Source organism: Prionailurus viverrinus, chromosome B1 (assembly GCF_022837055.1).
Source record: "Prionailurus viverrinus isolate Anna chromosome B1, UM_Priviv_1.0, whole genome shotgun sequence".
NCBI classification, from domain to species: domain Eukaryota; kingdom Metazoa; phylum Chordata; class Mammalia; order Carnivora; family Felidae; genus Prionailurus; species Prionailurus viverrinus.
The window spans coordinates 127,591,851-127,615,288 of record NC_062564.1 but is presented as its reverse complement, the minus strand read 5'-3'; the positions used below and the strand labels follow the sequence as shown (position 1 = coordinate 127,615,288).

The window sequence follows — 23,438 nt, the reverse complement described above, 5'->3', positions numbered from 1 at the left end:
CTGGGAATGCAAGGTTGGCTTAACATCCAAATAACTATTAATTTGATATCTTATTAGTAGAATAAAGAACAAAATACATATGTTCCTCTTAATGGATGCAGGATGCACTCGACAAAATCCATTCATGATAAAAACAAAAAACAAACTGAAAGGAACAATCCAAATGACAGCCCTGCCTTAGTTTAAAGCTAGGTTCTCTTTTCTGCTTATTATGGATCTTTGATAAGAAATACAATTGCTGAGAAGTCTGTTTTGCTTGCTGTTTGCTACGAGCATTGTGAGGCCTTTCCTGAATGTAACCCGCTGTGTAGTAGAATGGGTTGTAAACCTTCCTAAATGTAGTCTGATATGTGATGGAATGAGTGATTGTACATAAACTAACCGGCATTTCTCGCTTCTGTAAACCTGCTTGCTTACCACATTCCTCACCTACCCTACCCCCTTCCCCCTTCCCCCTTTTTCCTCCCGCCACAAGTAACGGACAAAGCCTTCCCGCCAAAGGACAGACAAAGGACGCCCAATCAGAGAACAACAAATGTCCTTACTTTAAAATCAACTAATCAGGCCCCTCATAATTTGAAACCTCCCCTGTGCTATTTGTCTCTGTCTATAAAAACTCTGTACCAACCCTGATCGAGGCCTCTTGCGTCACCGGCGACGAGTGCGCAGAGGACCAGGTTCGAACCTGCAATAAACGACCCTTGCCGCTTGGCTTTGACTTACGACTCTGGTGGACTTTTGTGGGAAGTTTCGGAACTTCGGGCATTACAAAACAAATTTTTAAAACCTCTCAAAAAGCTAGAAATAAAAAAGAACTTTTTTAACCTGATAAATGCAACAAGTATGTTCTTAGGGGAAAGACCGAATGCTTTCCCCTATGAAGAAAGCAAGGACATCTGTTCCCAAAATTTCTATTCAACATTGTAATGGGTAATCAGGTGCTGTCATCTGAATGTTTGTGTTTCCCAAATTCATATGTTGAAAACTAATCCTCAGTCTGCTAGTATTTAGAGGTGAGGCTCTTTTGAAGGTTGAGTTTTGGGGGGTTACTCTTCTTATAAAAGACCCCAGAATGCCACCTTACCTTTCCACCATGTGAAGACACAGAGAGAAGATGGCTATATGTGAACCAGGAAACTAGTCTCACTAGACATCTAATCTGCTGACATCCTTGATCTTGGACTTCCCAGCCTCCAGAACTGTAAGAAATAAATTATTGCTTAAGCCACTCAGTTTATGATATTTTTGTTATAGCCATCTGAACAGATTAAAACATCACTTAAGAAAAGTAAGTGAATAAAGAGCATCTACATGAGAAAGGAAGAAGTAAAAAACTCTTTATTCACAGGCAATATGATCTGATATGCAGAAAATTCCAAAGAATCCACAATATAACTACAAGAACTAATTCATAATTTCAGCCATGTCATCAGAGAGGCACAGATCTCACCGAATTGAAATATAGATTCAACATAATCTTGGTCAAAATTCCAGCAAGCTCTTTTTTTTTACAGACACTGACAAGTTGACCCTAAAATGTATACAGAAATGCAAAGGATCCAGAATAGCAAAAGAAAATTTTTGAAAAAGAAGAAAGCTTATTCCATTTCAAAATTTTCTATAAAACTACAGTAATCAAGGCAATGTGGTTGGCATAAAGAGAGACACATAGATCAACTGAATTAAGGTGAGTCCAAAAATAAGCCATTAAATTTATAATAAATTGGTTTTAGACCAAGGTACCAAGACAATTCAACGGGGAAAGGATAACCTCAAAAACTAGATATCCACAGTGAATTTAGATCATTAACTCACACATTTAACAAAAATTACTCGAAATGGATCTTGGCCCTAAACATGGACTCACTATGCATAAACTAAAAATCTTACAAGAAAATATTATGGAGGCCCCCGGATAGCTCAGTCAGTTAAGTGTCAGACTTCAACTCAGGTCATGATCTCGAGGTTTGTGGGTTTGAGCCCCGAGTCAGTCTTTGTGCTGACAGCTCAGAGCCTGGCACCCACTTCAGATTCTGTTTCCCTCTCTCTCAGCCCCTCCCCTGCTCACACTCTGTCCATCTCTCCCTCTCTCAAAATTAAATGAACATTAAAAAAAAATTATAAGAAAATTTTCCTGACTTTGGGTTAGGGAAAGATTTCTTAGATAAAACATGAAAAGTATAATCAATAAAAAAAAATAAATTGAATATCAAATTTTAAAATGTTTCAGTTCAAAAGACTCCACTTGGAAAGTTACAAGACAAACCAAAAAGTGAGAAAAAATATTCATAAATCATATATCTGATAAAGGACTCCTATCCTATATTAGAGTAGAATCCTCAAGCAGCCACTTGGAAAGATAGTTTAGACATTTCTTTAAAAATTAAACATAGGGGCACATGGGTGGCTCAGTTGGGTAAGTGTCTGACTCCTGATTTCAGATCAAGTCATGATCTCATGGTTCTTGAGACAGCTCTTCATTGGGCTCTGCACTGATAGCAGGGAGCCCACTTGGGATTCTCTCTCTCTCCCTCTCTCTCTGCCTCTTTCTCTCTCTTTCTCTATTTCAAAATAAATAAATAAACATTTTTAAAAATTAAACACAAACTTACCCTACCATCTTGCATTTCTACTTCCAAGTATCTACCCCTGAGAAATGAAACATTTCCTCTCCCTACCAGGAAAAAAGGATGACTCCAAATCTCCAGTAACTTATCAGTGCAGAAGGCAATGACTTAAATCTGCATAACAACCTTACCCTTGTTTACTGTACTTTTTCTGATCACCTCCAATAACTGGACTCCTCCCTCCCCCTGCCACCCCCCCCCCCCAACATCTTCTTTTTGTCTTTAGCTGGAGATGTTATTTAGGGTAGTGGCTTGTGCCATCAGGGGGAAGTTACTCAGTTTTCCTAGGTATCTCCTGTATATGCAGGAGATATACATGTTATTAAACTTTGTTTTGTTTTGTTGTATTAATCTGCTTTTATTACAGGGATGTCCCAGCCAAGAATCTAGAAGGGCAAAGGGAAAATTATTTTTTCCTTTCCCACAGTTTCACAACCACGAAGAAACTTTCTGAGACACCATACTCTTTCTGGAGCCTACAGATACGATCCCGGTAAGAATTCTTACCAAAGTCATCTCTCCAGGATCGATCTTGTTGATAGAGGAAGGTAAAGTTTCTTAACCCTTCCTTTCCAAATTTAGGTTAGCAGGAGCAAATATTTATATTTATCCTTAGGATAGCAACTTTGGTAAAAATTTGTCATGAGCACTCTTGTTTTCTTTTGATCCTTTTCTTCCCAGAGATGGTCATTGTTTTTTGTCTCTGTTTTTTGCATTGTCATAAGGAGGATAACCATAGATCTAATTAGGTTTTTCTCTCATCTTGTTCTATGTCGAGAGCTTGGGTGTGTAACCAGTGAGAATATTATCTCTGGTCTCTGCCAGATGGAGGATGCATGTACTAGCATGCATCTAGCAGACAGCTGAACAGGCTGTGGATCTAAGAAGCAGCATCCTTTTTGTTCAACTGTGCCAGCTCTCAGGGGAGTTTGTCATAATGGGTGCCAATACATAATGGGCCTTTGTCATCTCAATATTCATTGTCTCCTTAGTGCTAGAATAGTCCCATACTAGTAGCACCCCTTTGGTGTTCCAGATTGGCAGGCCTGTGTCTGGAGAAGTATGGTGGCTAGCCTTAGAGAATTCCTTAAAAAGATCAATAGACAAAAAAAAAAAAAAAAAAAAAAAAAATCAGTAGACATTCACAACCTCAGTCCCAGGGATCTTAACTGGCTGCTAAGGAGTTCTTCTCTCCCATGGTTATACTATAGTTCTGAGACAAGCCAGATGGTCCCCTGGGGAAAACCCTTCTCACATAGAAAATGATACCTAGAATTTCTCCCAGGCCCTCCTACACATTATCAGGAAAGGGATTACCTAGAGGTCAATGTTTTCCCCTTTAAGGTGAACTGGCCCAAGGTTGAATTACTCAGTAAGATGGCTTTTGTTAAATGCTTCAGATAGATTTCTTTAAAAGCATACAGCATTAAACCCCCAAAGCTCTAGAATGTAGAAATCTTTTGATTTTCATCTTAGTTGGAAATCTCCATGATATATAGAAGTAAATTTAGTAAAATGGGTGGGTCAGCCTTTTGATATTTCAGGTTACAATCTAGTTCTTTGGGGAATTGAATACAACGGTCTTTGTCTTGCAAATCTCTACCAAACTAGAACTTTGGCTCTAAAAACAATTCAAAGTTCAACTATTCTTTTCAATCCTCAAGCCTTTCCTATTCATCTCAAAATGTTTGAAAATATTGTAAAAGGTCAGAACGTTGCACTTAAGAAAAAAGAAAAAGAAAAATTTACATAGTACTTACTCTAGACCTCTGATACAGGCAAATATACCCTAAATTTTCTTGGAGAAAACTTGGGTACTTTTTATGTGTCTTTGTGATGTAAATTTTTTACCCCATATTTTCTACGACTTAAGAGCCATCCAAAGAACTACAGTAAAACCTTGGTTTGAGAGCATAATTCATTCCAGAAACATGCTTGTAATCCAAAGCACTTGTATGTTACAATACTGTAACATAACACAAAATAATAAAGAATATATAAAATATACAGAAAAAAAATTAACCTACATTTACCTTTGAAAACCTTCATGGCTGGTGTGAGGGAGACAAGAGAGAGGAGGGTTATTGTGTAGGATGACTTTTACTATCACTAAAGGTATAACTACTGTCTATTGGCTCAATGGAATCTTTTTCTTTTGGTGCAACTTTAACAAGGAACCTATCCAATGACCTAGAATGAACCAAAACATTCCTAAGTTTACTCTTGTATGGAAAAGCAAAGGACTGTCCATAACTGCTTTGAAGCAACAAAAACACACTAGTGCCACACTAGTGAAAGTTGTGGGCACCTTTCAATGTTCTGAAAAATCACTGATTTCTGCCAAATACCATGGCCTGAGATCAAACATCAGAGCATGGGAGACCATCACCCAGAATCCCACAGAGAGAGAGAGAGAGAGAGAGGAGAACCATTGGCTCAGTTGTGATCATGTGATGTTCAGCGTAACATACTATTCGTATTGCAAGACATTGCTTGTTTATCAAGTTAAAATTTATTAGAAATGTTTGTTCGCCTTGTGGAACACTTGCAGAAGTCACTCACAATCCAAGGTTTTACTGTATTTGGAAATTTGGTGAATAAAAAAATGTATTCTCCATAAATAGTAGCATAATGCTTCAGCCATTTGGGCAGGTGAACTTACCTCATTCCAACTACCAAAACAAAATTTGGATCCAACAGTCTTTACCAAAGTAGCAAGGTTTGGGGCACCTGGGTAGCTCAGTTGGTTCAGTGACCCACTCTTGATTTTGGCTCAGGTCATGATCCCAGGGTCATAGGATCAAGTGCTTCATCAAGCCCTGCATAAAGCCCTGCCTTCAGCTCCCCGCTAAGCATGGAGCCAACTTAAAAATCTTTCTCTCTCTCTCCCTCTGCCCTTCTCCCCAACTTGTGCTCTCTAAAATATAGGGGCGCCTGGGTGGCACAGTCGGTTAAGCGTCCAACTTCAGCCAGGTCACGATCTCGCGGTCCGGGAGTTCGAGCCCCGCGTCAGGCTCTGGGCTGATGGCTCAGAGCCTGGAGCCTGTTTCCAATTCTGTGTCTCCCTCTCTCTCTGCCCCTCCCCCGTTCATGCTCTGTCTCTCTCTGTCCCAAAAATAAAATAAACGTAGAAAAAAAAAAATAAATAAAATATAAATAAATAAATAAATAAATAGTGAAGTTTGTATTATTTACTGTAACTGACACATGGCTAAAATTTTAGAGCAATAGCCGTAATGTCTCTGTATCTACCTGTATGCTTATGTGTTGTAGATATGTGATATTTTTCTACATCCAATGGTATTGCCAAAATGAATTTGCAAAAAAGCTCTATTTACCTGGCTTAAAATAATCATTTATATGAATTAAGTATTTCTAAACTACCAGAAATAGAGAAACTAACTCAAATGTTTTTCAAGTTCATGTGAGCCGAGATAATCTTTGCTAAATAAAATGTTTTTCAAGTTCATGTGATCTGAGATAATCTTTGCTAAATAAAAAGTTAATTTAATGTTTCTGGTTTAATTGAAATAGGCATGCCTTCAAAATTACATTTAATATAATGCAGACATGCAACTTTTTAAAATTTTTTTTTAATATTTTATTCATTCTTGAGAGAGAGAGAGAGACAGAGCACGAGCAAGGGAGGGGCAGAGTGAGAGGGACACAGAATCTGAAGCAGACTCCAGGCTTGGAGCTGTCAGCACAGAGCCCGACATGGGGCTAGAACTCATGATCCTTGAGATCATGACCTGAGCCAAAGTCAGACGTTTAACCGACTGAGCCACCCAGGCACCCCATGACATGCAACTTTTATTCTACCTGAGTTTATTGATCAAATAAACTTATGTTATCTTTGTTACAAAATTTATCAGCAAAAACAAATAGCTTGGGATGATGGCTGACATTGTCTAATGTTCCATGAAGTTTTATGAATAGTGTAAACACAAATATCGGGAGCAAGTGATTTTTTCTAATGTTTATTTATTTATTTTGAGAGGGAGTGAAAGGGAGCATGAGCATGGGAGGGGCAGAGAGACCAGGAGAGAGAGAGAATCCCAAGCAGGGTCCATGCTGTGAGCTTAGAGCCCAATGTGGGGCTCGATTATACAAACAATGAGATCATGACCTGAGCCGAAATCAAGGGTCAGGCGCTTAACTGACTGAGCCACCCAGGCAACCCTGGGAGTGACTTAGATAGATATAAAATTTAGATGTATGTAAGTGTATGTATTTAGATTTATGTAAGATGTATGTAATAAGAATTTTTAGGAAAACTTTTCAGCAATAACTATGTTTTTTGGTATGTCTGCCTAAAAAGAGTTTCCTAAATCTTCTTGGTAACTCAAAACCTTATGAGTTTTTGCTAATTAAAATTAAATCATGGAATTTTATCAAATATCTAGTCATTTCCAAATAAGACAAAATATTGAACATTAATTACTAAACATAGATCATACTTTTGACTTCCTATTACAGAGGAACTAGAGATAAATTTGGGTCTGTTAGTAAACACATCTTGTGCCAATTTGGAAGATTGTACTATAAAAAAAGTGTGTTTCTGGAAATTATGACACAGTCATAAATTCACCAATGTATAAAATGCTAGTGTGACAATTCATAATTGCTTAATTCTTAGTTTTCACTAGAAATTAAAGTTTTTAAAGGTTAAGTATTTGAATTAAGAGGCACCTGGGTGGCTCAGTTGGTTCAGTGTCCAGTTTTGGCACAGGTCATGATCTCACAGCTCATTAGTTCAAGCCCCACATCAAGCTCTCTGCTGTCAGCACATAGTCCACTTTGGATCCTCTGTCCCCCTCTTTCTCTGCCCCTCCCCTACTCATGCTTTCTCTCTCAAAAGTACATAAAACATTAAAAAAAAAGAATTTGAATGAATATATGTAATTAAAATGACTAGAAGAAAAGGAAACCACGTTGTATGCAAAGAAAGTAAGATATGTTTTGGAGTTTTCCATTACTAATTTTTACAGTATGATGATGCATTTTCTTTAAGGGAAAAGAAAGTAAATTTGTCCCAAAATAAAACTAGTCATTTCAGAATGGGAAAGAGGAAAACAAAGGACATAATGGTATAGAAAGACAGGGAGGGAGACGGGAAAAAAAGAGAAAATTTTATCTTGTGTAATTAAACTGGATAAAATTTAATTGTTATTATCAGGGTTGTAAAAATAAATCTTAGTATCAATAATGTACTTATGTAAAACAGAACTTAATATTCTTCCATCTGTTAAAAGGAAAATGTTTTCTTAGACTATTGGTCTCCTTTTGATAATAAGAGATTGTGAAGTGTTTATCTTTTAAATAATTTACCTAGAAAGCAAAGGTTTTGTGTCTTACCAAAGTAATTTTTTGTGCTTCATGTTGTCTTACTCAGGTCTTTGATTACTTTAAAAAACTGAGTCTTCTCAGTATTATAAAAGGTAAGTTTGCTCACAGTTATATAACCTTCTGTATTTGCCTTTAAAATTTGTGTTGCTTTGGTTAAATGGATAATTGACTATTGTTTCATAATGATCTCTCATCCTATTTAGTCAAGCGTCCAAACCTTTTAATATTTTTGACACATTTCCCAAAATCAATTCTAAATGAAGTCTTTTTGACCTGAAGTTAACTTTGGAAATTTTTAGAGGGTCCTCGGAACATCTCAAAAGATTTGTTCTCTCCTTATAAAAGACAGATACTCAACTAATTAGACTTATTTTATATGTTAAATTACATGAGAAGCATTGTCAAATAAAAAGTAATACTAAGCTTTCTTCATGTTGCATTTGTAACTTGTATAGAAGTGTTCCAGAAATTGTATGAAATTCCTAGAAATCTGATATGTCCTAGGATAATGTTATCAGTCATAATTCCAATTAAAGATCATTTATTTATTCTGAGAAAGAGAGATAGAAAGAGAACGAGAGGGGAGGGGAGAAGGAGAGAGAAAGAGAGGGAGACTCCCAAGCAGGCTCTGCACTGTCAGCACAGAATCTGATGTGGGACTTAAACTCACAAACCATGAGATCATGACCTGAGCCAAAGTTGGACACTTAACCGACTGAGCCACCCAGGAGTCTCCAGTTACTATTATCTCAAAATGTTTTTTGTCAGAAAAATAACCAAAGCTCCTTGTCAATTGCATTTTCATGAACTCTCATAAGATCTTTAATCATGGCCATTTTTAAGTCTTTTGCCATTTACAGCTATTGTTTTACTCTTAGGCTTTTCAAGTGCATTGCTGCAAAAGTATTTATTTCCTCTTCAAGGAGATTCATGGGAAAAACTCTGGCAAACAGAGGTTTCTGATAACTTTTAAGCTCATAAAACTGAACTAAGAATTTCCAGAACTAATGGGAAAACTGGACTCAAGCAGAACCAGAGTTAATAACATGGGATTGAATAAACTGATAAGGATGGTTATAATTTTTATGACTTTTTATTTGAAACATCACAGGTTCTTTAATGTTTTGATTTTCCAGATTTATGGACACTTTTTCACTTAAGCTCCAATGGCTTACACGAATTTGGTAAAGCTATACCTTTATGAAAAAGGATGAAACAATTACTTTTTCTCCCTATCTGATCCCTCTAAAATTTAGAAACTTACTGAATGGCAATATACTTATTTCCATATCTTCAATAAGAATCTGTTCTTCTTCTCCTGAAACCATTATTACACTATATATTAACTAACTTGGATTTAAAGAAAAATAAAAAAAAAAAGAGTCTGTTCTCATTGGTTTTTTGCAATCTTTTTTCTTTTTAAGTTTATTTATTCTTGAGAGAGAGAGAGGAGGAGGAGGAGGGGCAGCGAGAGAGTGGGAGAGAGAGAATCCCAAGCAGGCTCCACACTGCCAGCGTGGAGCCTAATACAGGCTTGAACTCGTGAACTGTGAGATCACGACCTGAGCCGAAATCAAGAGTCGGATACTTAACTGATTGAGCCACCAGACACCCCTCTGCTCTCCTTGCAATGGCACAAAATTAGAAACTATGGAGTCAATAAATCCTCTTGGAAAAATGGTCTACTACCTTTTTATAGGGCTCCTGTCAGCCTTAGCAGGTGACTAATAAAGGCCACTTCCTGGCAAACTCAGGAACCTCATAATATTTTAGGGACCTCAAACAAGAAAGGAATTAACCAAATCTATAGGTATTACAAGTGAAGTTGGATGACAAGTCATTGGGTTGGCTTCCTGGGCTTGAGGCTTTTAAAAGTTCAATCTGAGATTCCTTATCAAAAGTTCCAACAGAACAATTTTAAAAGAGGCTATATGGTCAGTCACTATTTTTGCTGCACTTTCGTAAATAATTAGGCCAAGTTTAATGAGATGAGACTTATTTTGCAAACAAATCAGTCTTACCATGGTTGTGATTGATAAAACGGGGGTGAATATAAAGAGAAATTATTTTTGCACCTTTGTAGACATTAGATTTTAGTCATGTTGTTTTTGAAGTTGTTATTTACCTATAAACTGGACCAGATCCTCAACTCTATTTTCCTCAAGTATCAGGCTGCAACTCTCCAAACTAATATTTTTAGTTTTCTCCCATCTTTCTGAGTTGGAATCACTATGAGCTAAAACTGCCCTTTTCCCTAAAGCCCTGCAACCCGAATGTGGACAACTTGATGATATAAACTTAAAAGAGAACTTTCCCCAATAGTTGATGTCTAGACAACCTTCATGCCTGTTGTGGTTTGTATGGGCCACTCAGAAAGTTTATCTGAACAGCTGATGATATTGTTGGGGAGCAAGAATTCCTGGCCTCTTCAATGATTCTTCTAGCTGGACTAAGAATCAAACTGACATGAAATAGATTAACAGAAGAAAATCAAATTTAATAGGCATATGACTGGGGGATCCACATAGACATGGAAATTCCAAAGACAGGCAAATGAGGTATATATGTCATCTTGAACTAAGGAGAAGGGGACAGAGGTCGGGGATTTCACAGGAAAGGAATGCATTTCACAGGGTGGTAAGAAGAGCAGTTGTTTCATGCCCCTTCTTCCTTATTTGGTCAGGGATTTCCTGTCATGGCACTAACAAGCTGGAGCCTATCTGGTTTGATCTGGCTTTGTGTGGAGTGCTTTGAGGACAGTCCTCTGACTTTCCTGAAAGCTGGCATGACTTCCTCTTTGCTGGCCTCCAGTATCCTGTTAGAATCTCACTAACTGTTATTCTAACAAAGGGAGGGACAAAAAGTTTCTCTAGCCTGCAGGGTCTCAAGTGCTTTCAGCTGAACATAATCCACATGCCAGGGGTGCCTGAATGGCTCAGTTGGGTAAGTGTCCACTCTTGGTTTCCACTCAGGTCATGATCTCAATGTTGGGGGTTCGAGCCTATGTCGTGCTCCCTGCTGATGGTGTGGAGCCTGCTTGGGGCCCTGCTGATGGTACGGAGCCTGCTTGGGATTCTCTCTCTCTCTGCCCCTCCTGCTCTCTCACTCTCTCTTTCTCAAAATAAATGGATGAACTTAAAACAAAAATAAAAATAATAATAATCCTCATCTCAAAGTGGCATATGGTAGGGGTGCTACCCTGAACCCCTTCAATATCATTAGAGAATTTCAAATTGCAAAAGATGCATCGAGCCCAATAACTAGAAATACTAACTGGCTGCCGTCAGGACTGATTGGGTTTATAATTTGCTCCATCCATCAATCTTTATTTTTCTTTTGTTTCCATAGAAATTCCTCTTATTAAATACCTCATTTCTAGCACAGCATAGACCTAATTTTGGAAGCCCACTCCCATCATCGCTGCCTCCTGAAATGAAACACATCTATTTAACTGAGCTGATCTATTATCAGGACTGAGAGACTAGTAAAGTGAGATATGGAGCAATTTATCAGTTTTGATTCTGGATTGTGAAACTTTACAGTTTCAAAAGTGGGACTGAAGGGGAGCAAAATATACTACCCCAAAATATGTCCTTTCAGTATATTATTTTAAGCTGGTTATTTTTAAGAAAATGCAGACACAGGGGAAGTTCTGAAATCTGCATAGAAGTTCTCCTTTTGTAAGAAATATTTACATTTATCAGGGAAATCTCCATTTGTAAGGGTTTCTCCCTTCTGTACTAGGAAGAGAAGGATGACTCTCAATCTCCAGAAGCTCTGGTCAATGCAGAAGGCAATGACTTAAATCTGCATAACAACCTTACCTTTGTTTCCTGCGCTTTTCCTCGTTGGCAACCTACCATAACTGCTCCCCAACCCCCCCAACACAACATCTTTTTATCTTTAGCTGGAGATGTTATTTAGGTTAGTGGCTTGTGCCATTTGGGGAGTTAATGCAGTTTTCCTGGGTATCTCCCATGTATACAGGAGATATACATGTTATTAAACGTTCTTATGTTTTTCTCCTGTTAATCTGTCTTCTATTATAGGGGATGTCTCAGGCAAAAATCTAGAAGGGTAAGTGTTCCCTTTGGCAGCACATATACTAAAATTGGAATGATATAGAGAAGATTAGCATGGCCCTTGCGCAAGGATGACACGCAAATTCGGGAAGCGTTCCATATTTTTAGGGGCACTAAGGAATCTACTCCTGAAATCATTTTTGCACTATATGCTAACTAATTTGGATGTAAATTTTAAAAAATAAAAAATAAAACAAGTTAAAAAAAATCTAGAAGGGTAAGAAGAAAATTATTATGGGGCGCCTGAGTGGCCCAGTCAGTTAAGCTTCTGACTCTTGGCTTCAGCTCAGGTCATGATCTCACGGTTGTGAGTTCAAGCCCCACATCAGGCTCCACACTGACAGTGCAGATCCTGCTTAGGACTCTCTCTCTGTCTCTGTCTCTGTCTCTCTCTCTGTCTCTCTCTCTCTTTATCTCCTAGCATGCAAGTCCCTTCCCTGGTTCCTCATTGGCTGAGTACTACAGAGTACTACAGAGGTTACAGCCTTACCCCGAAGTTGCCTATGCCCATGTAAGGCAAAAAGTACATTCCTTTAGGTGATGCAGAGACTTCAGTTCTTTGATGCATGCTCATGGCAAAGCCCATGAAAATAAGCCCGTTGAAATGGAGAGAGGAAGAACCAGGAAGTGAAGTGTCTAAGGGTTTGGGACTCCATTGGGTGGGGGGCAGTTTGTACATATTTCCAATAGGTTGTGAATTATTGTTAACTAGACAGCACAGCATTTATTTGGTATTTCTGAAAATGAATCATCTCCCCTACTTCTCACAGCCACCCAGAAGCCCCTAAAGTCTCTTGTTTTATTCTCATCTTGGATATCCCCCTCCAACCCTCCATACTTAGGATGCAGTTTACCAGTGTCCGAACACCTTGACATATAGTTCTATTACATCTGGCTCTCCTCCATAGAAAGGGGGAGGTGGGACTCACTTCCCATCTCAGGGACCTGCTCACAGAGAAGTGACATAGTTCTTCCCTCCACATCTCTCCTTTATGATGACTTAATTCCATAAAAAAAATAGACTTGTCAGATTTGGAAGTAGCTACAAAGTGAAATATTTTAGCAAGATATTGCTAAACAATTTAACAATTGGCTTATGAAGATTTTTTTTTCACATTTCCTTGCCAAAATACTTACCTTTAAGATTGTGATTAGTCAATGATTATTTGCGGGTTATTATCCTTAATTTGCTAATAACTTTACTAACAAAAAGGCATAGAAAAAGTTTTGGAGTTCAAAATATAATACCCTTTTAAAAGTGATTTGTTTTCCTTCATTCAACAGAGGAACAGATCATATCAGCAGCCCACTCATCCTGATTTCTACTCCCCACATTCTCACTTCTCAGAGCCAGAACCTCACAGTCTGGGAGTGAGTCACCTTATCCAACACCTGCATATAATAGAAGCACCCCAAAACTAATTCCACTAAGATTTTTATCTAGCTCATTTTTCTACACCTCTAATGATTCTGACTTAATAAATAAATACGGCAATATATCAGAAAAATAGTTCCTTTACAAAAAAAGAGGGGAATTTTCCAATGTTTCACCAAGAGGAGCAAAGCAAATTTCTGATCCCATACTCATGACACTCATTGCAGACAGTCTTTCCCTCCTTGAAAGTTTCCAAAGGCTCTGTGCTGAAAACTCATTTCTGTGTCCCCTTTCTACGTGTCCTTTGCCTAGCTAAGTCCTAGTCATCCTTGTGGTCTTAGCTCTAAAGCTACTTTAGGGTTGCCTGGGTGGCTCAGTTGGTTAAGTGTCAGACTCTTGATCTCAGCTCAAATCTTAATATCAGGGTTGTGAGTTCAAGCCCCATGTTGGACATGAAGCCTACTTAAAAAAAAAATTAAAAAGAAAATTTGTTTTATTTTTTATTTTTTTAAGGTTTTTTTTTTTTTTTTAGGTTTATTTATTTTTGAGAGAGATATAGAGCAAGAGTGGGAGAGGGGCAGAGAGAAAGGGAGACACAGAATCTGAAGCAGGCTCCAGGCTCTGAGCTGTCAGCACAGATGCTACACGGGGCTTGAACTCACGAACCTGATAGAGATCATGACCTGATGGAGGCAAGTTGCTATGCTGAGTTCTGACGAATAACTGGGGGCAGGGGCAGGAGCGGGAAGAGGGGAGGCATTACAATTTAAAACCAATACATAAGCATATAATTACTTTAAAAAATGAGTAAAATGGAATGAGAGAAAGATACATGTTACAAAGAATAGAATGAGGGAGATCTAACAAGATTAAAGAGGATGCCTCTGAAGGCCTCTTGGTATTAAACTTGGAATTTAAACTGAAGCCTGAAGTATAAAAGAGCAACTATCATGGTGAAGTGGCTCACACCAAAAGAGCAGCATTCTTGAGTGAGGAAAGAGCCTAAAGCTTGGAGGACCTGAAAAAAGCCCAATATGTTTAGAGCAAAGTGAGCAAAATGGAGAAGGGCTTTAAGATGAAAGTAAAAAGATAGACCAAGCCTCATAGTCCCTTTTGGGAGTATTAGTTTCTACCTTAAGGGCAATGGGAAGCCTCTGACTGGCTTCAAACAGGAAAATAACAAAATCTAATTTACCTTTTGAAAAGATCTCAGTATTGTGTGGATATTGGATTGGGCTAAGCAAATTAAGAGTCTTTAACCCCCAGATTATTAAAACAGGCATTTTCTTTGAAAGTAAAGCAGATAAAGAAGGAATTAGTTGTTCCAATTTCTGGTCCTCTCTAATATTTTCCCCTGGGTGGAAAGAGGTAATCTCTGGACCATTTCCCCTCAGGATGGATATGACCTGTGATGGCTGTACCTCAAACTTTCTAGTTGCATTCTTTCCAGCTTGTCTCTAGGCTCAGGTAAAAGAAAGACCCTGAAGGCATGCATTCCCTGATGGGAACCACAACTACTCCCTCAAGCAATAAAAGATGGCCCTGAGCCAGCAAGCCCCACCCTACCAACCCCCCTCCCCCACAACCGACTCCAAGACAAGGATTGATTTGACCTTCACTGCGGACCTGCACCACCCATCCACCTTTGCCCCATGTTTTCCCTACATAAACCTGGAAGAATTTTCAGCACTTTGGAGACAGCCTTTGAGATACTAGTCCACTGTCTTCTCAGTGTTGGTCTCAGTTTAAGCCCCATGTTAAATGTGGAGCCTACTTAAACAAACAAAAAAAATTGGTAAATGGCTACTGCTGATAAGTCATTCAAAATCATACATATCAAAAGAAAAAGAAGTGTTTCTATGTTTCCAAGAATAGCAACATTCAAGAGTCACATCAGAAACTAGCATCGTATGGGGACCATGATTGCTAATTGTTAGGATGTCCTTGGAACCACAGTAGAGGGGACGGCCATCTTGCCAGCGAAAACCAACGAAAAGCCCCTAGTAGCTGCCAGAACGAATTGGAGGTCAACCAATCACAGAGCGACAGCACGACCTGCCGCGGAAAAAGGCCCACCCGGACCTAAACCTGGAACCGCTGCAGCTTAAAAACCCCACCCCACCACACCTGGGTGCGACTTCCTTGACTCCTCTCTCTCTCTCCCTGAGTCAGGGAACCTCGCCCGAGACCTTAGTTCCCAAATAAAGCCTTTGACTGCTAAAATTTTTTAGCCTCTGACTCCTATCTTTACCCTGCCTTACGCCTGACCCTAACACTAATCAATGCAAAGGTAAGTCTGGGAGTTAAAAAAAAAGTACGTAAAATATGTTTGATCTTACAGCTTCACCCTGAAGTCTCATAGGAAACCTCTAAAAAATTCTGTTTTTCAAGTTTATTTATTTTCGAGAGAGAGAGCATGCAAGTGGGAGTTGGGGAGGGGCAGAGAGAGAGGAGATAGAGAATCCCACGCAGGCTCAAATGCAAGGCTCGAACCCACGAAATGTGAGATCGTGACCTGAGCCAAAACCAAGAGTCAGGCACTTAACTAACGAGCTACACAGGCACCCCAACCTCTTAAAAGTTCTATTTTTTATTATCTCACTTTGAGAGATGAGAATGGAAGGGAAAACAAATATGTTTATATATTGTTATAAGAAAGCACAGTTAGAATTAAAGATTTAAAATATCTAGTTCACATGGGGAAATGTCATGATTGAAATTGCTTCAAAATAATGCAACAGAAGGGGATAAAAATGAAGTTGATAAATGCTGATACTGGGTCCATGGGCACCCATTACACTATTTTCTATTTTGTCTGTATTTGAAATTTTTCATAGTAAAAAGCTTAAAAATTTTACAAGGATTGAGGAAGTAGACATTCACATGTTATTTTCTTAAATAAATTCCTTTTTTTAAAAGTCTTTACTTTTAAGTTATCTCTATACCCCAATGTGAGGCTTGAACTCTCAACCTCGAGATCAAATATTGCATATTCCACCAAGTGAGCCAGCCAGATGCCCTGACATTCACATGTTATTAATAAGAGCAAAAGTTGGCAAAACCCTTCAAAAATTAATGTGGAAGTACCTATTAAAATTGAACGTCTTCTGCAAAACAAACCATCAACGAAATGGAAAGGCAACGTACCAAATGGGAGAAAATATTTGTAAATCACATAACTAATAAGACATTAATATCCAAAACATATAAAGAACTCATAAAATTCAACAGCAACAAACAAACAACCCAATTAAAAAATGGGCAGAGTATCTGAATAGATACTTTTCCAAAGAAGACATACAGATAACTAACAGATACAGGAAAAAGTACTCAGCATCACTAATCATCAGAGAAATCCAAATCAAAATTGCAAGGGGATATCACTTCACACCTAGTAGAATGGCTATTATCAAAAAGACAGGAAATAAGTGTTGGCAAGGATGTGGAGAAGTGAGAACTCTCATGCACTGTTGGTGGGGCATGCCAGTTTGCAAAACAGTATGGAGGTTCCTCAAAAAGTTCCTCAAAAATAAAACTACCAGATGACCCAGCAATTCTGCTTCTGGGTATTTATCCATAGAAGTGAAAACACTAACTCAAAAAGATAACATGCAAAACCACAATGAGATACCACCTTACACCTGTCATAATGGCTAACATAAACAACTCCGGCAGCAACAGGTGTTGGCGAGGATGCGGAGAAAGAGGATCTCTTTTGCACTGCTGGTGGGAATGCAAGCTGGTGCAGCCACTCTGGAAAACAGTATGGAGGTTCCTCAAAATATTAAAAATAGAACTACCCTATGACCCAGCAGTTGCACTACTAGATATTTAGTCAAGGATACAGGTGTGCTGTTTTGAAGAGACACATGCACCCCATGTTTATAGCAGCACTATCAACGATAGCCAAAGTATGGAAAGAGCCCAAATGTCCATCTCGATGGATGAATGGATAAAGAAGATGTGGTGTATACACACACACACACACACACACACACACACACACACATACATACACAATGGAGTATTACTCAGCAATCAAAAAGAATGAAATCTTGCCATTTGCAGCTATGTGGATGGAACTGGAGGGTATTATGCTAAGTCATAATTAGTCAGAGAGGGACAAATATCATATGACTTCACTCATAGGAGGACTTTAAGAGACAAAACAGATGAACATAAGGGAAGGGAAACACAAATAATATAAAAACAGGGAGGGGACAAAACAGAAGAGGCTCATAAATATGGAGAACAAACTGAGGGTTACTGAGGGGTTGTGGGAGGGGGGATGGGCTAAATGGATAAGGGACATTAAGGAATCTACTCCTGAAATCATTGTTGTACTATATGCTAACTAATTTGGATGTAAATTAAAAATAAATAAATAGGGGCGCTTGGGTGGCTCAGTCGGTTAAGCGTCCGACTTCGGCTCAGGTCACGATCTCGCGGTCTGCGAGTTCGAGCCCTGCGTCGGGCTCTGGGCTGATGGCTCAGAGCCTGGAGTCTGCTTCCGATTCTGTGTTTCCCTCTCTCTCTGCCCCTCCCCCGTTCATGCTGTGTCTCTCTCTGTCTCAAAAATAAATAAACGTTAAAAAAAAATTTTTTTTTTAATAAATAAATAAATAAATAATAAAATAAAATAAAATGAAATAAAATGAAAAGATACATGCACCCACATTCATTGCAGGATTATTTAAAATATTCAGGAAATGGAAGCAATGTCAGTTTCCATACACAGATGAATGGATTAAAAAATGTATATATACATATACACAATAGAATATTATTCAGCCATAAAAAAGCAAATCCTGCAATTTGCAACAATATGAATGGACCTTGAGGGCATTACGCTAAGTGAAATAATTGAGGCAGAGAAGGAATAAGATCTCACTTATATGTGGAATCTAAAAACAAAAATAAAGGGGCGCCTGGGTGGCTCAGTCAGTTAAGCGTCCAACTTCGGCTTGGGTCATGATCTCATGGTTTGTGGGTTTGAGCCCCTCATCAGGCTCTGTGCTGACAGCTCAGAGCCTGGAGCCTGCTTAGGATTCTGTATCTCCCTCACTTTACCCCTCTCCTGCTCATGCTCTGTCTCTCTGTCTCTCAAAATAAATAAAGTTTAAAAATTTTTAAAAAAATAAACCCAAATTGATAAATGCAAACAGATTGGTGGTTGCCAGAAGCAGGGGTTGGGAAGGGATTAAAATGGATGAAGTTGGTTAAAAGGAAGACACGTAGTTATAAATAAATCCCAGAGATGTTATATACAGCATAGTAACTATAGTTAGTAATACTATATTGTATTTTTGAAAGCTGCTAAGAATAAATCTTAAAACTTCTCATCACAAGAAAAAAATGTTGTAACTATATATGGTGATGAATGTTAACTACACTTACTGTGATCATTTTGCAATATATACAAATACTGAATCATTATGTTTTACATCTGAAACTAATATGTTAATTATATCTCAATAAAAAATGAAATTAAAAGTGTGCATATTCTTGGATTCATCATCTCAGTTTGAAATCTAGCCTAAAGAAATAATAACATTAATATGTTATGTCTAAGGATCTTCACTTCACTACCATAACAGTAGTGAAATAATGGAAACCTAAATGCTCATTAAATGGACCAATAGTTACTAAGACAAAGAAATAGTATAGTCATCTTTTTTCATGAGGTAAACTTATATGTACTAACCTAAAAAATGGTTCATGTTAGATCACTATTTTTTTTTTAAGTTGCAAAACAGTAATATCAGCATAATGCATGTATTCATTATATACTGATGTGTCTGACTTTAGGAAAAAGTTGACAATGGATACAAATCAAATGTAGAATGGTTAACGGAGTACAGGTTTACTTTCATCCCTTAATGTAAATATTTTGTATTTTCTTCAGGCCTGGGATTATAGGTAGTTTTTACTTGTTCTACTGATCACACACATAGTGGAAAGTTAAGCAATAAATCCCAGCAGTCTGGCTCCAAAGAGAAGTCCTGCTTGTAACTACTCACTAACCTGCCTTTAGCTGGAACACTATATAAAACACAAATTAACAATATTAAAATTTATTTTATTTAGTTCTACCTATCACACTCAGAGTGACTATATACATTCCTTGATCCAAATAGCTCTAACCATCCCCAAGCAGAGTGCCTCTGTCTCACAGTCTTGACCCAAACATTTCAGGTCCTGGTTATTCCACCAGAGATCTATTTACAGGAAATAAAGAACAAAAGCCTACTTACAGAGCTTTAGAATAAATCTTTGTTATTTGTAGTGCCCTTAAAATTACAATTTAGTTTGGCATGTAATTAAGCCAATTATCTTGAAAATGCTACTGAAATTTTCAGTAAGCAACCACCCTGCTGGCTCCTTTGCCTGGCTTCCCTGACATTGTTAAAGCTTCTTTTTAAAAGCACAATAGCTTCTTTGTTGCAGAACCACAGGTAAGAAAACACTCAAACTCAAAGGTGACAGTATCCCTTCATCATTAATCCCAGGATGACCCCACCCCACCCTCCAGAAGTTCTTAGACTAAAGGTTCTCAAGTATATGCCTGTTAAAACCAAGTCCTTTTAGCCCTGTTCTTGTCTCTTTCTTCCTACCTTCTCGGCAATTTCTTCTTCCTTAAGGCATTTTATTTACTTGGAGACACTAAGTTACATAAAGGAGGCAAAGAACATTTTCTTGCTTATCCAACTAATGGAATCCTCTTGAAATGAGGTGAGATAGGATTAGTGAAAACAGAAATTTTTTTGCCAAAAAAAGAAAAAAAAAAAGCTAATATAGTGCCCAGAATTAGATAGGCAGTTACATTACTAATTTTTTCCCCCATCTCCAGCAGTTTTAGAAGACTGATTTACCAGGCATATTTTCTAGCCAAGATTTCTTTTATGGAAAAATTTGCTTTACTTAGACAAAGTACATGAAAGCATTTAAAGTATATGTAAGATTAAGGAGGTTCTAATTTTTTTTCAAAGCTTATTTTGAAATTACTCTAGTTTTTTTCCATTCCTTTTTATAACATATTAGTCCAGAAGTTTATGTATGCATCATGCATGCTACTAACCTGAACCTGAAAATATTTTTGTCCTTGGAGCTTTACATAAAAGTCCATAACAGAGCCAATAAATTATTTAAGATTCATATTGGTCTTGCGTGTGATTTTGAGAACTAACTCTGCGGCAATATGTAAGTCACATGTACATCTGCACGTGATGAAAATGGTGGCTATCTTGAAATTTTTCCCTAAAAAAAAAAAATATCCTGAGTTAGCACATACAGTGATACCACAATGTCCAGTAACACTTACTGGATTCTTTCACCTAGCAAAATTTTTGAGGATTTCCCTCCCACAACAAAATGAATGAAAAAACTTTTTCTTTTATTATTTTTTAAAAAAGAATCTCTTTGCCCAACGTGGAGTTTGAATTCATGACCTTGAGATCAAGGGTCATGTGCTCTACACCTGAGCCAGCCAGGTGCCCTGAACAAACTTTTTCTTTTTTAATTTTTTAATGTTTTTTTTAATGTTCATTTAATTTTAAGAGAGACAGAGCACAAGCGGGGGAGGGACAGAGAGAGAGGGAGACAGAATCTGAAGCAGGCTCCAGGCTCTGAGCTAACAGCACAGAACCGGATGCGGGCCTCGAACTCACGGATCGGAAGATCATGACCTGAACCGAAGTCAGACACTCAACCGACTGAATCACCCAGGCACCCCTAATCTTCATATTAAATAACTGAGAAACAGCCTGCCATGGCAGCCACTCCCCATAAGGCCCAAAATGAGATGACAGTTTGAGTGCAAAAAAGCAACCCATTAACTCCAACTTGCTCTGGGAAATGGCCAGTCACAGGAAACCCTCCAATCTTAACAGTTATTGAACAGCCAATCCTTCCTCTTGAAATGACCCCAAACTGCTTGTTTCCTTACACAGACAATCAACAATTGCCAAATGTACCTGACAGCAACTAGTAAGTCTCACCAGCTTCCAAAATTCTCACCATGCCAATCAGATGCTGTCTCAGAATTCTCATTTTACATGATAAACTCTGACACCATTCATTGAAAGCCCGCTGAAATTAAAGTGGTAGCAGAGGGTTCCCTTGCTGCAAAGTTATGAATAAAATAGCCTTTGTTAATTTTATGTCATGCTTGGTTTTGTTTTCAACATACCTGTGTATATTATATCATAATATCATGATAAATGATAAATAAATACCTCTGAATCTTTTCCCCCCCATCCCCATTGCCATTACTAATATCCTTACCATGCCTCACCTAGATGAGAAATAGTCCAAGAGGTAATCTCTTTGCCTCCATGTCCTCATATTCATCCAGCTCCCACTGACAAAGCAGTCTTGGTAAAAGGCAAATTTGTTCCCACCCCACCCTTTCCCTATTTTAGTGGCAGTCCAAGAGCAGCTATGGTAATAAAGACCAAATGCTTTCCATAAAGAGGACTTATAGCAGTAGTCATAGTAACAGTAGAATATTAAAGTTAAAATATGTTGATTTATAATGTTTCCATTAACCTTGACAGATTCTCTGAAAGGTAATGAAGTTCTGTTATCCTAGCTGAGAAAGCAGAGGTTCAAGGAAGAGTCTTAGTCATTTGGGTTGCTATAACAAAATACCTTATACTGAGTGGCTAATAAACAGCAGGAATTTATTTCTCATAGTTCTGGAGGATGCAAATTCAAGATCAGGGTGCCAACTTGGTCAGGTGAGGGCTCTCTTGCAGAAAACACACTTCTTATTGTATCCTCGCATTGTGGAAGGGGCCAGGGAGCTGCAAGATCATTTTTTAAAGAATCTCATTCATAAATACTCCACCTCATGACCTAATCATCCCCACCTCACCTACTAATAACCATCACCTTTGGTGGGTAGGATTTCAACATATGATTTTGGGGTGGGTGGTGGACACAAACATTCAGATCACAGCACTAAGCAAATGTATCCAATGTCACTTATTTAGTAAGTGGCAGAACTAGAATCTGAACCTGTGTTTGTCAGATTTCAATGTCCATGCTTTCCACTAAATGCCTTACCCCACAGCCAAATTAAACTACTGCTATTCCTTCAATATGCTGGTTCAGATATCCTTGCTCTGTATGTGCTCAGGCCTCTTTCACCATTCTGTAAATCTTTCTCTTACCTTTACTTTCTCCAGATGATTCCCACCCCTCTTTTTTTTCTTTTACTACTGTTTGGTCTGAAACGTGACCCTTTATAGCCTTTATCACACTTTAATATAATTATTTCCTTACATTGGTATTTCACTAGCCTATAAACTCTTTGAGGACAAAGAATTCCAATCCATTTCCTGGTAAAAATTTGTTATTCTGACACACCAATGATAGAAATTTTCATAGGGGGGAAAAAACTTAATTTTTTATAGCCCATTTAGGGCCCTTAGGTGAAAGAAGAAAATGGAATTAGGAATTACCTTACAGGGTTATTCTAAAGACAAACCAGTGGTTCTAAAACCTAATGGTATATTGGAATCCCCTTAAGAGACTAGGATAATGAAAATATCTAGATCTGATGCCACACCTTCTGATTCATAATCTGTAAATAGGGAGCTCATGAATTTGCATGTATGTAGATCCCCAGGAGATCTACACTGAACAACTAGATTTGGCAATCAGAGTTTAATGTTATAAACTATATAAACCCTCAGCGCAATGTGTAGCCTATGAGAATGCTCAATAAATGTTAGAATTTTACATCACAACACCTTACAAATGTCATACCACTTTATAATTTATAAAATACACACACAAGAATTATCCCACTTCAAAACAATACAAGGATTAACATTTAATCTCTATTGCACAAATTATTCAGTAGATGGTAATCACTTAAATGCTGTCTCGTTCAAATGAAATTAAATAAAGAGATGGAAACCTCTTAAAAATAAGGTCATTTTTAGCCTGAAAAATATCCACGTGTTCTTCCAATAGCATGGTGTCTATGATGACTCTCAC

General features: G+C 38.0%; 1 long non-coding RNA gene and 1 other non-coding gene across 5 annotated transcripts in view; one reads left to right on the top strand and one right to left on the bottom strand.

Moving 5' to 3' along the window:
- The window catches only part of LOC125163638 (uncharacterized), a 173,419-nt gene that overhangs the window by 106,433 nt on the left and 43,548 nt on the right, over positions 1–23,438 (bottom strand). The window contains exon 3 of one of the 4 annotated variants that reach the window (XR_007151527.1): positions 1,085–1,199. The exons of the other annotated variants lie outside the window; for them this stretch is intronic. This is a non-coding gene — a long non-coding RNA (uncharacterized LOC125163638). The remainder of the gene's footprint in view (positions 1–1,084; positions 1,200–23,438) is intronic. 4 annotated transcript variants of the gene reach the window in all.
- LOC125164983 (U6 spliceosomal RNA) lies at positions 12,058–12,164 on the top strand. The gene has a single exon (XR_007151892.1). It is a non-coding gene; the product is annotated as a U6 spliceosomal RNA (small nuclear RNA).